This window comes from Capsicum annuum, chromosome 10 (genome assembly GCF_002878395.1).
Source record: "Capsicum annuum cultivar UCD-10X-F1 chromosome 10, UCD10Xv1.1, whole genome shotgun sequence".
In the NCBI taxonomy this organism is placed as follows: domain Eukaryota; kingdom Viridiplantae; phylum Streptophyta; class Magnoliopsida; order Solanales; family Solanaceae; genus Capsicum; species Capsicum annuum.
The window spans coordinates 109,441,804-109,457,129 of record NC_061120.1 but is presented as its reverse complement, the minus strand read 5'-3'; positions in this window follow the sequence as shown (position 1 = coordinate 109,457,129).

The following is a 15,326-nucleotide window of genomic DNA, read 5'->3' as shown; positions in this document are numbered from 1 at the left end:
GTTCCCCTATAGGTGCATTTTAGATTCAAGTCCCATTTATCTTGGCACAATATCCCTATTGTGGCCCTTGAGTGGTACATGATGTTTATGTTAATTTTTGTACCGCTTACTCAGTTTGATTGATATTGATATTACTATTGCTATTGCTACCACTGGATGAGGTTACTATTCTTACTTGATATAATAACTTGTTGTTGTTACTGGATATAATTAATTCTTGCTGGGTAGCTATATAGACTAGTGTTATCTAGTTAGACTTTTATTTTCTTGTGATATTATTCAGTGGTTTTAGTATATATAGCCCTATTTAATGATTAGTTTCACCTAGCACAGTGAGGTTGACTGTGTTTGCTCTTTGTTAGCTCTATTAGATTAATTTGGGAATGTATTTTGATATCGTAAGGCAGGTTAACCTTTTATGGCTATGTTATGATCCTAGAGTTGGTAAGTTAGTCATATTACCTACTGTTGAGTTTGAGATTCTTAGAATTGCCTCCTATGTTGCAAAGGCTTTTGTTTGGTTATCCCTTAAGATTTGACCTATTTGTGAAATATATAAATTTGAGGACCATTTTTTATGGCTATTTTTTCGTCTGATAGCGATTTTGATATTGATGTTGAGATGTCATGGATTCATCTCTTAGATTTTTTAGGTTTGTTTCATTGTGATCGTTTGCCATTGACATTAAGATGGAGATTACATGTACCCTTCGTACGTTATGGTTGTTCCTTCAGTGGAGTTAGAGAGAGTCAGAGGTAGGTGGCCTTTCCTGTGATCACTTCTTAAGTTGGTAAATTAGAAGTTACTTATCTCGAGTTGTTAATTATTTGTTAGTGGTTTAAGTATGACCTTTGTTTCAAGATTGGTATGTTTTTTCTTCTTTGATAATGAGATTGTAGGGTGGATTTGGGAAATTCCCATTTCAGAGTTTCTATGGTCTAATAAGGTTTAATGGAGTGTCTCTCTTTGATGATATGTGCCTATGGTTTTTCTTGTCGAGATGGAGTATTGGATTGGTTAGTTTCCGGCTTAAGTTGCATTTTTTTAGTTGCAAGAGCTTTTGCCACTACTGGTGTAGTTTTTAGCCTTGGAATGTTTTTTAGTATATTTTGATAGTTTATGTCCTCTAATGGATATAGAGTCCGTTATATGCATTTTCTATTAGTGATTCATCCTTTGGCTTGATTTCCATTTAGTGATTATATTTCATAGCCTCCAACTGATATATAGAGTTGGTTGCTTATGTGATGAGTCAGTGGTTATCTATGTGATGATTTTGTTCTTTAGATATATATCGACTTTGGCTTGGTATGAATCATATCGGGTATGAAAGATTCAAATACTAGAGTCGATATGAGATAGTTGACCTTGATTTAGCCTTATTGGCTCAGTTTTGTACTTGACTTCTTTGAATGGCGATTGAGAAGTATGATAGATTTAAAGCATTAATTCCTACCAGTTTTTAGTTTTGTTTAGATATTTGAGACCGAGCAATTCAACCTTGGTATTTATATTTCATCTTTGTGTTGTAGAGTTTGCACGCTACTTTTGTTTTGAACTTGTATTTTCTTAGGTTTTGTTTATAACATGGTTGACCCTACTTCGTGGATTACCTATTTGTTCTCCTCGTCATCTGATGGAATATGGTTGATTTTGCCTAGGATAAGACTTTATTAATTTATATGGATATACAGATAGTATCAGAGTGATATGGTTCAGGTGTGTGTGCATCAACTTTCTTTGTTCAATTTGAGGCTAGTGAGCTATTAGTAAAGTTTTCGCTATTTTGATGTGGAATAAGAGTGCTAGCTGAAAAAGGGATACCTGTGGCAAAATTTCTTTTAATTATTTTTCTCTATGCTGAGGTTATTTAGGAAGTAATGCTTGGAGCATGCAGGCCCAGTTCTTCATCCCTTTGAGCTTTTGAGATTCTTTCTATTCGTTGACTTTAGAGGTGGAAAGTCATTTTAGTAGTGGATATTATAATGACCCTTCAGGTCATTTTCAATATTTGTGCTTATTTCTATCATTTGAGCTTCTCCATAGTTTCCCCAAGTAATTTATGATTTGCTAGAATAGATAGTTAATTCAATGAGTAGTTCATTTGGTTTTTAGAACCAATACTCTATTTAACAGTCTTCATTGGTTCCAAATGGCCACCAATCAAAAACATTAGTGAAATGACCTAAAATTAAAAATCTGATTTTCCAACCCATCTTAACATCAAATATCGTGTGGTTACATATGTTATTTTTGAAAAGTGGATTTCGGATCAATCTTAAGGCCTTGGCCTAAACTTAGAATCAAATCCCAAGTTTCTGTTGTCTCTCAATATAGTAAGTACTGTGATTTTTTAGGACATGGTACGATCACTGTTAGCGTGCGTTCGTAATTGGCCATCTTGAGGTACTGTGAAGGGTCCTTTAAATACCCCTTTTGGCCGAGAATTAGGCATCTTATCCATCTTCTAGAGACGTAGAAACCCTAATATGGTATGATACTCACTAATTAGTCGTGCTAGTTTACTTGGGGGCTCGATTATCAAATTCTACCATGATTATGTTCAAATTTAAGGTATCAATTGTTTGAATTCCTACTTGAATTTCCAAGTTTAGACCCAAAACCCAAAACGTCTAAAGGCTTACTTTACCCCAGATATGGGTGATTTGCACAAATTTCTTGAGGAACATAACTCCCAAATTGTATTTGAAGAGTAGGTTGGTCACGAAAACTTATTTTTCATATGTGGGACCCATATGAGGCTTTTAGGGTCATTTATGGACTTGAAGCATAATAGTTCAATATTGGTATCATTGGACTTGTATTGATGAGTAGATCGTGGTTTCGTCTGTGTTATGGCATTTTGGAGATTGTGAAGTGAAAACAAGCATATGGAGCATGATGTCAGGTTTTTTGGTTCGGCTTCAAGGTAGGCCTCTATATGCTTCTCTTCATAGATGACGTGTGATATGCATTGCGTGTCAATTTTGTTGATACTTTAGGGATTAAATGAGCATTTTGGACCTATAAGAACTATAAATGTTTAGAATTCTATGACCTTCCCACTCTAGTTTAGATTAGTTGTAGCACGATTATGAGGTAATCCTATGTTTAGAAAGTGGTTTTGGAATTTGAAAAATGATTTGTAGATTTTAACTTATTGAACTAGTGTGGTAGTCTTGAAACCGTAACTCTGGTCCCTGATTATTTTTGAATCTCCTATCTTAATCTTAAATGTGGCTTACTTGGCATCTATATGTTGAACTAGATATGTTAGCCTAGTTTGGGGCATGGTGTGCCGTATTATGAAATTGAGGTTTAGAAGTGGGATCGCCCAGCCTACTTATCACTAGATATATGTTAGCCTTGTGGACTTAGTTGCAGATGTTAGACATAGATAGGGCTAGTTAACGTTAGTATAAGCATACTTTGTGACTGGGTAGCTTATATTGATGTTCTCTGGATTTATGGATTTTGAGCTTTGGCTATGATACTCTTTGTGGAAGTGATGTTGGGAATTTAGAGAATACATTCCCCTTAGATAAGTTATATGGCCTATAGAGATGCTATTTCCTCTAAGACTTGATGATGGTCCTATAGAGATGTGATTTGCTCTTAGACTTAATGATTGTCCTATAGATATATCATTTCCTCTAAGACATAAGCATTGTCCTATAGAGATGCTATTTTCTTTTTGGTTATAATTTCTTAGCCTATACCAATGATATTCCTCTTAGATATGGCAATTGCTATAGGGAGGTGAGAATTCTCATAGTCATGATGTATGACCTATGATGTGAGATATCCTATATGAGAGATGATTACATTATTATATACACGCTTATTGACTTATGCCTCCAAGATGTGAGATGCCTCATATATGAGAAATACTTACGTCCTTATTGATATTATGCCTCATTTATGTGAGATTACTCCTATGTCTGAGAGGACTATAGATTTGCTACGGCGTTTAATTAAGATTATTGATATGAATTTCGATACTTATAAGGGCCTAAGGCCATTATTATGTGTTGTGATTATTCCGGATATATTATCTGGCTAAGGGCCGTGTTATGATTATAATTGGTTGTTCAAAAAATGTTTATCATTGTAAAAGGACATAATTATAGTTTATGGATTCATAAATATGTTTATACTCACATCTCTCTAGTATGGGATGAAGTAAGATACAATATGTTTCTTACGACTTATTTGATTGGATACTGGTGATTGGATGCATAGATTTGGTACATTCATTATTATTGTATTGGTAATTTATATGATTCTAGATGAAATGGATTTTATGATTGTTCTTCCTATTAGGGGTTAAGTTGTATGGTAGTTGGTTATCGATTAGGAGACTATAGCACATGGTGGCTAGGAGTCAAATGTATTAGTTAATGATCTTGCTTAGTTGAAATATGGTAGTTAGAGATGGTTGATATATGGCTAATGATGATGTCGGTTTCGCATAAGAAAAGATTAATGATATTGATGCATAAGTATATAATATTTATTAGTTGTTAAATGTGGAGTTGTGAATTAACAAGGCTAGATAATAAGTGATGTTGGTAATAAGGTACAACTAGTTAATAACAATGAATAGTTGTTAAATGGTTGATTAATGAATTTTTAAATTAGGATAAGTTGGTTAAGGATGGTTAGTTATTTAATGATATCAGATAATAAAGTTGGTTAGATGATAAATGGTTATATGTTGTCTGAAAATGGTTAATGGATATATGAAGATTAGTTGATAATATGGATTAGTTGATAAATAGCAATTATGTTCTAGGGATGGACCTTGGCTTGATGTTAGATGTTGGATAGTTATTAAATAATGGTTATTTTCAATCTCTTGAGTGAGGTTAATCATTCATCTAATAACTAGAGGATAGGCAATTACTAGTGAGCTAGTGGTTTCATTATAATAAGTGTTGTTTAGCTAATAATAAGTAGTTGGGAAGTATTGTCTAGATAGATACTTTATGGTTATTTGATTATGTTCATTAGTATATTAGTATATGTTATTTCATAATGGTAATTGTGATTATATTGATACCCTACAAGGCCGATGTATACAATTATGATACTGATACTTGATAAGCCTAGAGAATACTATGTGATACTATTACCCAACAAGGCCGGTGGATACTACTATGATACTGATACCCGATAAGGCTGGAGGATACTATTATGATACTGATACTCGGCAAGGCCAGAGGATATAATTGTAATGATACTGATACTCTGCAAGGCCGAAGGATACTGTTGTGATAATGGTGAACCTCGACATGACCGAATAATACAACTTTGATGATACTAATAGTCGGCGAGGCCAAAGGATACTATCATGATAATGATACCCGGTGAGGCCAAAGGATAATCTAATAATATATTGATACCCAGCAAAGCAAGAGGCTGGTTACAATGATAATAGTCATATGATGAAAGTTGTAGTGAGTTATGATATTGATTGTGTACCTTGCATTTATTCCTACATGCGCATTTTCCATCACCAGTATGCACCTATGTCTATCAGATGGTATGGCATGCTAACATAATTTAGGTTAAGAATATGCCTTGTGTTGTTGTGTGCTGATTGAACCTTTCGAGTTTGGGGATATGTGGATATACATAGGCTCGGTTAGGTATATGGTTGTCCAGTGTCGCTAGTTACTTGCACTGTTATTGATATTGTTATTATCATTGTTATGATCATTATTATGGAACTATTGATTGGGTATTGATATTTGAGGTATGTTTTCAGCCTCTTTTGTCTTATGATTGCATTATTATGCATGATTATTTCATGTCTAGCCATGTGAATTAGAAACCTTTAGTATAATAGTACTAAATCCTAATAGTATTAAAATGAGGTCTAAATATGAGAATTTGATGATATATGTTATGCTGGATATGACCTCAGGTTTACATGTGTATATATATGTATATATGTCTAGCTATATAAATCTATAATACAACCGTATTTCCTTTTTGTCATTGTTCATATTGTATAGTTGTTTTTCTTCCTTGTATAACACTATATACCATTCCTTCGCTTTGTATTCTCACATTGACCTAGAATGTACGGTATAACATTAAATTATATTGAATGTAGGTAGAATAGGATAGTTATCCCTGATATTTTCTTTAGTCTTATTATGCTAGACTCTTGGACATGAGAAAGATAATTGTTCCTTATAATTTCATTGACTTTTCAGATGATTTCTTGACTCTTGGGCGTAGTTTCCATTTTGGTTATATGTTGTATATATCTATTTTATCTTTGGAACTCAGTTGATAGTTGCCTTGTGATTTCCATTCATTTTATACTTATACTATACTTCTGCAGCCTGAAGATCATATTACGTGTTATCACTGTAGATTGTTAATCGTGCAGAGCAACCATGGTTTAGGGAGTTAGAGTGAGATCGTAACGTTTAGAGTACTACTTATCTCTCTTTTTGTATTAGGCTAATCTCTATATTTGAGTTACTCTTAAATCGACTATGAGAGGTAGAGGTTCTGCTTGAGGTTTGAGAGGTAGAGATAATTTTTCTTGTGGTGGGGGTTGCACGGCTACCTAATTAGGTGTTGGACATGGTCAGTTCTATGTTATACGTGCTAGGCTGAAGAAAAGTGCCTTTGATATTGTCATAACAAGTATTATCCCTATTTATTTCAGATTTGCATCTTTGTTATTTGATCTGAGATTGACTTTTTCCTATGTGTCAGCGTATTTTACTTCGGGTTTTAATTCTACTTGTGAGCTTCTTGATTTTCCTATTCATTTATCGACCTTCAAAAAAGACTCTTTAGTGGCATATAGGGTGTACAGATCTTGTGTTGTGACTTCATGGCATGATATCTGGTAAGATCTAATTGTATTAGATATAGTAGATTGGAATGTCATCTTTGGTATTGATTGTTTAGCTCTTTATCTTGCTTTCCTAAATTATCATGCTAAGATAATGACCTTAGCTTCTCAGGAGTGCAAAGGATATCTTGGAAGAGAGTGCTTCATTCGGGTCCTAAGAGAGGTATATCTTTCCTTCAAGCTCATCCCTTGTTAGGAAAAGGGTGTCTATCAAATTTTTAATATATTCGTGATACTAGTGTTGCTTCACCCTTTTCGTTAGATTTTTTTCATATTGTCCATGAGTTAATGGATATTTTCCCTATGAATTATCAAGGTATAACTCCGGATCGGGATACCAACTTTGCTATTGATGTTTAGCCGGGCACCAAGCCTATTTTTGTTTCTCCTTTTAGGATAGCCCTAGCTGAATTAAAGAACTCGAAAGATCAATTGCAGGACTTGTTGGATAATGATTTATCAAACCTAGTGTATCACCTTTTTGTGTGCTTGTCTTTATTATGAATAAAAGGGATGGGTCGATACGAATGTTAATTGACTATCGACAGTTGAACAAGGTTATGGTAAAGAATAAGTATCCTCTTCCTCGTATTAATGCTTTGTTTCACCAGCTTTAGGGTGCTTCGGTGTTTTTAAAGATTGATTTGAGGTTTGGGTATCTCCAACAATTAGAGCTTTGAATATTCCAAAGACAGCTTTTCGAACTCGGTATGATCATTATTAGTTTTTGGTCATTTCCTTTGGGTTGACAAACACCACAGTCACACTCATGGAGTTGATGAACTAGGCATCTCGGTAATATCTTGACTATTTTTTTACTGTATTTATTGATGATATCTTGGTAAGGTGACTCAAGAACCTAATCATGTAATGTAATATGGGGGACTTAAACCCATAAACCCTTTATACCCCCGCACCGACAATCTCAATTTCCAGTATTGGTTCTTTGGACCTCAACTTTTATTGCCTAGCTACCCAACCCTCTCTTATGCTTAATTAAAACATTTATCATATATTCCAATTAATTGAACCAATTCATTCATTGAGGCAACTTGTTAGTATCATCATACCAGCAACACTTTCAAGTTCATTATCATGCCAAAACCATTAACCATCTCACGGGGGATTTTATGGCCCCTTAGATTTAATTATTTAATCACATGGGGAAAATAGTTTTTCCAAACTTCAATAAATTAAATTTTTGGTACATTGGAAATAGGTTAATATAGTGTTTAAATGTCATTCGTAGGTTAAAGGGACTCATTACCCCTCATTCCAAGAAAACAAATTAAAAAATTGCCCGACTTTAAAGAATTAGCATGTCCTGGTGGATAAGCTCTGTGCTACACTAAAATAGTTGACCCTCACTGGTTCCTCACGAAAATTATCATAACATTTTGCTCGGGTATCGGATTAAGTCAAAATTTGATGAGTTGTAAACAGGAAAAAATTATATTTAAATTGGTGGGGGCTTAATATCGAATGTTCATTATATTCCAGAAGTTATACATGATTAAGTTTAACCGTGGTAGAATCGAATATCAAATATTGTCGGTAATGAAAGTTCTTAACTCCACTTCACTCTCACTTCATTCAAAGTGTTTACTATGAATATTTTCACCTAGATAAACTTTTTACACTAGGAAAATTATCATGACACTTGTATTTTTATATGAATCATTGGATTAGAGTTTATACACATAGGAATAACAATTTAAATTCTAGTCTAAAAATACATAGTGTTACAGGCTAGGCCTACTTCTCATATAGAGATTTAAATTTTTGTTGGTGTAAAGAGTTACTATCTAAACTTTTTTAGGGGTTTTTCATCTATTACAAATCCATCGGCCAAGTTGATTCAGATAATAAATTCCTTTCGGTGGTTTGATGCTTATGAGGTAAGCTTTCTAAAGCTCAAGGATACATTAACTTTAACTCATGCATTAACCCTACACAAGAAGGGCATGATTTTTTACCATCATTTGTGAGACTTTAGGTGGTTTTTTAGGTGATGTGTTGATGCATCAGGATAAGGTGATTGTCTATGCTTCCCGTCAGTTAAACCCCCATAAGAGAAATTACCTGACCCGTGATTTATAGTTGTGCATGGTGTTTTTGCTTTGAAGTTGTTGAGGCACTACTTTTATGGAATTAGTTTTTATAATTTCTTTGATCATTGTAGCCCTTAGTTTCTCTTTGCCCAACGATATCTTAAATTGAGGTAGTATTATTTGTTCGAGTTTTTATGGATTATAAATTTACTATTCTTTGTCATCCCGACAAGGCTAAAGTGGTTGTGAATGCCTTGAGCTAAAATTAGATTCTCATAGTTAGCTTGGTGCATCTTTTGACTAAGGAAAGTCCTTTGGCCTTTCAGATTTAGTCTTCGTCTCACCTAATAGTTATGCTTGATATTTTTACACCTATGTTGCATTTTGGCATTTAAGCAGTCTAGGACATCCTTGATGGAGCAGATTCAGACACATAATTTTTATGATGTTGGGTTTAGAGTGATATGGGATAAGGTGTTAAGTGGTGAGGCTAAGAAAGCTTCTCTTGATTTATATGGTATTTTAAGGATTGGAGGTTAAGTTCTTGTGCTGAGAGTGGGTGAATAGATTAAATTGATTTTGAGGAATGCCCATTGTTCTAGATAATCCATTCATCTAGGGGTGAATGAAATGTACCATCATTTAAGAGAGCATTACTGGTGGGATTGTATGTGGAAGGACGTAGTTGATTTTGTAGATCGTTGCCTATATTTCAAGCAAGTGAATTCTAAGCATTTGAGATAGAGTGGTTTGCTTCAGAGCTTACCCATTCCTGAATGATATTGGGAATTAATTACTATGGACTTTGTGACTTGGTTTCCCATACATCTCATGGTTTTGGTAGTGTTTGGATCATCATGGATCGACTAACTAAATTTTCTTATTTCATTCCTATGTAAGTTTTCTTAAATGCTAAGAGGTTTGAAAAAATCTATATTCATGATATAGCTTAACCTCATGGGGTTCTAGTGTGTATCAATACGGATAGAGGTTCTTAATTCATATCTCACTTTTGGAAAACTTTTTAGGAGGAATTGGGTACCTAGGATGATCAAAGCACAACATTTCACCCTCAGATAAACAGACAATTGTAGTAGACTATTTATATTTTATAGGATAGGTTTTTCACTTTTGTTATGGACTTCTCAGGTTAGTAGAAACATATCAGGTATGATATAGGGGAGAATCTGGCTTTAGTAGAGTTTGTGTAAAATAATAGGTACCATCCTAGTATTAAGATGGCTCCTTTTAAGGCATTATCACTCCTAAGATGGTTGGTTTGAGGTTTCTGAAATTAATCCTCAAGGTAAAAACTTGATTTACGAGTCCTTTGATAGACTTTGGGCCGTTCATGATAAACTTTGAGAAACTTAGAGATGGCAGAAGTGTTATGCAAATCGTAGAATTTGTTCCTTGAGCTTTAGTGTTGTTGATCTAGTTTTACTCCATTAGTCGCCCCATAAAGGGTGTGATGAGGTTTTAGAAGAGGGAAAATCTTAGCACTAGGTATATTTGACAACTAAAATTCTTCAAACTATTGGGGATGTGGTCTATAAGTTAGAGTTTGCTCTAGTTTTAAAAATTGTTCATCCCATTATTAATGGTTTCATGCCATTTGTTGAGATTCAATTTAGTTAGATGAGAGGTTTTCTTTTTTTGAGGAACTCATCTTTATACTACAAACTAATGCTATATATTTGTATTCTAGAGATATGATCTATGCTTACGAGATACACTTTGGTGGTTAGTGGGAGAAACATCTGGCTTTGGTGAAGCTTGGGTATATGAATAGTGACCCTTCAATTATAGAGATGGCTCATTTTGAGGCTTTATATGTTATGCATTTAAGAAACCTCAAGGTACGGACATGCTTCGTGAGTCCTTGGATAGGATTTCGGTTATTCATGATACACTTTGAGCGGCACACTCTATGCAAAAGTTTTATGTGAATCATATACTTTGTGCCTTGAGATTCAATTTTGGTGATCGATTCTTCCTTCGCGCATTACCTATGAAGGGTGTAATGATGTTTAGAAGGAGGTTCAATATTAGCCCCAGATATATTAGTTCATTTGAGATTCTTGGGACTATTAGTGATGTGCCTTATGAGTTAGCACTACCCCAAGATTTTTTCAGTGGTTCAACTAGTTTTTTATGTCTTAGTGCTTTAGCATTACATTCCAAATGAGTGTCATGCTATTCAATAGGACTTAATCTAGTTAGATGAATGATTGTCTTTAGTTAAGGAGTCGATCTCTGTTTTAGCTAGGGATGCTAGATGGTTGTGTTCTAGAGATATACTAGTGCTTAAGAGCCAGTGGAGACATCGACCTATAGATTAGGCTACTTGGTAGGCTGAGTTTGATATGCTTGGTAGTTATCACCAACTCTTTATCGATTCAGGTATTTCTTTTTGCTTTAGTTCTAGGATGAACTAGATCCTTTGTGGTGGATAATGCAATGACTTGACTTATGGTGATTTACGTGAAATATTTTTTCTCATTTGATAAATTTACCCCTCCATGTAGTTGCGATTATGTATTTCTAGGGTGTGTGGATAATTAGCACAGTTTTCAATGCATTTTTATGTGATTTGTGCGAGTTTATAGTTTTTGGTGGCTTGAAAAGTCTTATAGTTAACTTCAGTCAACATTTATTAATTTGTGCATTGGATGGAAAAATTCACTCTGCCAGCAGATTTAGAAAGTTAATTTTAGGTTGAAATATAATCTAAATAGTTTATAATATGTGTATCATATTTCAACCTTTGATTTAGAAGGTTATGAAATTATGTTTCAGGGGTTGACTCTATGAAAATGATGTTATTTTTAAAATTTAATATCGCCATTCAGTACAAAATATCTAATTTGATAGGGTAGCATAGTTCATTTGCATTCTCAGATTTTAGATAAATCTCGAGGGGTCACCATAGACTTGAAATTCTCCAACTCCCAAGCTAGTGCACAAAATCTTGTGTGACCGCTAAAGAGACTATTTGGGCACTAGCAGTGGGCGTTTTAGCGGCCCTTTCATTCTAAAGAAGCCCTAGGGACCTAAAAGTTATCACTAAAGTAGTATCCTAGGAACTTTAGCACTTTCCGCCAAAAAGGCCTAAGATCAACATTAGTGGACTGTCACCCTCGCATGGATACTGCTTCAGCAGTACCTGGTGATTTATCACTAACCTCTAAATTGGCCCATGGTCTACTTTTGCAGCACTTGGAATAATTAAATACTCCCTTTTCACGATTCTTCACTATTTTTGAGACTTGTCGGTTGGGTTTCATGTTTTTTAGCATTTTCTTCCATTTCTATGCTTTGGTAAGCTCTAAATCACTATTTCAATTATTTTTGTTCAATTTTTATCATTTAAAATTTGTCAAAACTTGGATGTAATGGTGAAATTTAGGGATTTTGGCCTGGATAGCCTAAAAATAATATTTATTTTGTATAAAGGTCAATTTTAACTCTTTTTAACATTGGCTTTCTCCTATGAGATCCTTTGATCTTGGAAGATCCATTTTTTAACAAAAATTCCTATTCTACCCCTCTTTAAAAAAAACCATTTTAGGGGTCCATTTTGACCCCAATTCGAAAGTGTGTAATATGGGTATCATTTGCTATTTTTGATGGGTAGATCTTATATTTGAATTTTCGGTTCATACATGAGGTGATTCTTGTTGATAGAGGCTCATTTATTTCGACTATAGTATTCAAGGTTGGTTATGCCTTAACTTTTCTTTAGACTAGGATAGGTAGTTAACATTGATACAAAGTCATTTTAATGGTGTGCAAACTAATCATAAAAATTACTACATCTAACAAAACTCTAAGTTAACAATGGCTATTCTGGTGGCTAACAAAGGGTGACCAAGAATGATCGGAACCTATTGGTCCATTTCACAATCTAAAACCATGAATTCTGCCAGAAGTATAAATTTGTCCACTTTGACTAGAACATCAGACAAATCCCAATCGGCGTCTTGATAGACCGATATGCCATTAAAAGTCTCATAGATATTGTATTGGGGTATCAAATCCAAGTTTTTTATAAATGACAAAAGGTATGAGGTTTATACTCGTACCGAGGTCGCATAATACTTTCGCAAACATATATGTTCTGATGGGTCAAGGGAAGGTAATAGCTTTTGGGTCTTCCTTCTTATTCGTAATTTTTCAACTCATGATAGCATTGCAAGCATGGGTGACTTCGATCATGTCACCTTTGATGATATTGTTTTTTGACATCAATGTCTTCATGAGCTTTGCATATCACAAGATCTCTTGGATCGCATGGGATATTGATAGAGAAACTGCTAAGCTTAGTCATGAATTTAATGAGCTTGTCTTTAACTTCTTTCTTCTTGAGCCTTTATAGAAATAGTGGGGGTATTTTCTTGGTGGGATAAACATCAACATGAGGTTTATTATCATCGACCACCTCTTCTTTTATCTCTACCAATTCTTTTTCATCATCTTCTCTTTGAGATGACTAGGTATTTTCTTTTGTCTCTTTCACAACCTTTACCTTCACATTCGTTAACTTGACCTTGGGATCCTTTTAACCCACATTTCTCCCTCAACTTTCTTCAAATGATCACTAAGATTCTTACCACCTCTAATAACTATGTCCAACATTAGAGCTCTATTTTTTGGGTTTACAATAGTGTCACTAAGAAGATCCCCTTTTGGTCTAGTATTCAATTGTGTAGATATTTGGATGATTTGCATTTCAAATTATTTCATGGAAGTGGAGTGGGACACTACCATTTGGTGGAGTTTTGAAAAATAGCCCTTCATTTAATAAACCATTTGTCCAGTTTCTCCAACTTTGATCAAAATCCTTGCTAAGTTATCTTCATTTTTAATTTATCAGGGTCCGGGGTGCTACCATCTTTTTTATTTTCCTGGTCATACGGTAGCACATAACATTCATAATTATGATCTGCATCCTTACAATCATATTCATATTCATGATCCGTCGAACTTTGCTTCCCTCTTTGCCTTTGATAGGCAGGGCAGGAACCTCGTGAGTATTTTGCCAAATACCGAATCTCCTCATCAAAATCGTTGGACACTTCTTCATCATAGGCCTTGGATACTACGTCATTTACAGCCTTTGTGGGTGCACCCGCCACATATTTCATCGAAATTACCTATTGAGTCACCATTTTTGCCATATTCTTCTCTCTTTCGTCATCTCTCTTTCTTTGTTCGTTGTGTACCATAAAGGTAGTAGGAGACCCTTTTGGCACTTCGATTTCCTAAAGTTTGAAATATTATCATGCAATTGGAGCATTTTGGATGGCGGGAAATATGGGTAAAGGAAGACTACGGTGAGTTCATCCCATAAAGTTATAGACCTGGCCAGAAGAGCATATGTAATATGTTTAGAATAAATGGGTATAATATAGTCATAATTTTTTATTGAAACACATAGAAATTTACATATTGAACTATAAAAGAGCTAATATTTGAATATCCCAATTCTAGTAAAGCAATTAGTTGTCTATGGAAAGTTTAATTTCATGGCTGAATAGTAATTATTATGATACACTTGCATAGGCCTATAAGGCACTACATGATAAAGTTAACAACTTGAGGGTATGTATAGGTTTGTCTTGATACACACACAAGTGATGTAATTCTGTCCACAGAATTAAGACCAGACCGTTATAGTGAGCCCAAACATTATAGTGTACCCGCCTTTATGGAATTATCTTAATATGGAGTTAGTTTTAATGTCATGGAATGTTTCCTTTAACTTGAGCCAATATATGGGACATATGTCTTGTGGGCAAACCCTTATAGTGAGCCCTTAATGAAGGGCATACCCTAAAATAGACTGTGATTCGATAACAAAAGAATACATGCACATGAGGCAATATTTCCATACATTTACCATAGAACGCCTTTTGTAGGCCATATAAGATCAATTATATTTGACATAGGCATAGGTCATTACCTAAGAAAATTGTTAGGTGTGTTATAATTAAGAATAACCTTGACAACAAATGTATAAACAGATAAGGTTTCCTATATAAGTCATACTATAGTTTCTGATAATATTGATCCATAATTTCTCATCCTTAATACTTGAGTTATGACATTCTAGTTAGACTAGTATATTAGACGTTTTATATTGTATATCAGTTATTCACATGCCCATAAGTCCTTCATTTGATATTTGTTCCATATAAGCATCAATACATGTTATATGTTGTACTATAAACTTTACATGACAGTACATGTTTTATATGTACTGACGCACCTTTATTTGGGGTACTGCATTTCTGTAAATACAGGATTAGATAAGTCAATAAGAAAACTTTCATACTACGCACTCCTCCCGTGTTTTTTAAAGCTATTGGTGAGGTCCTCTCTCATTTGGAAC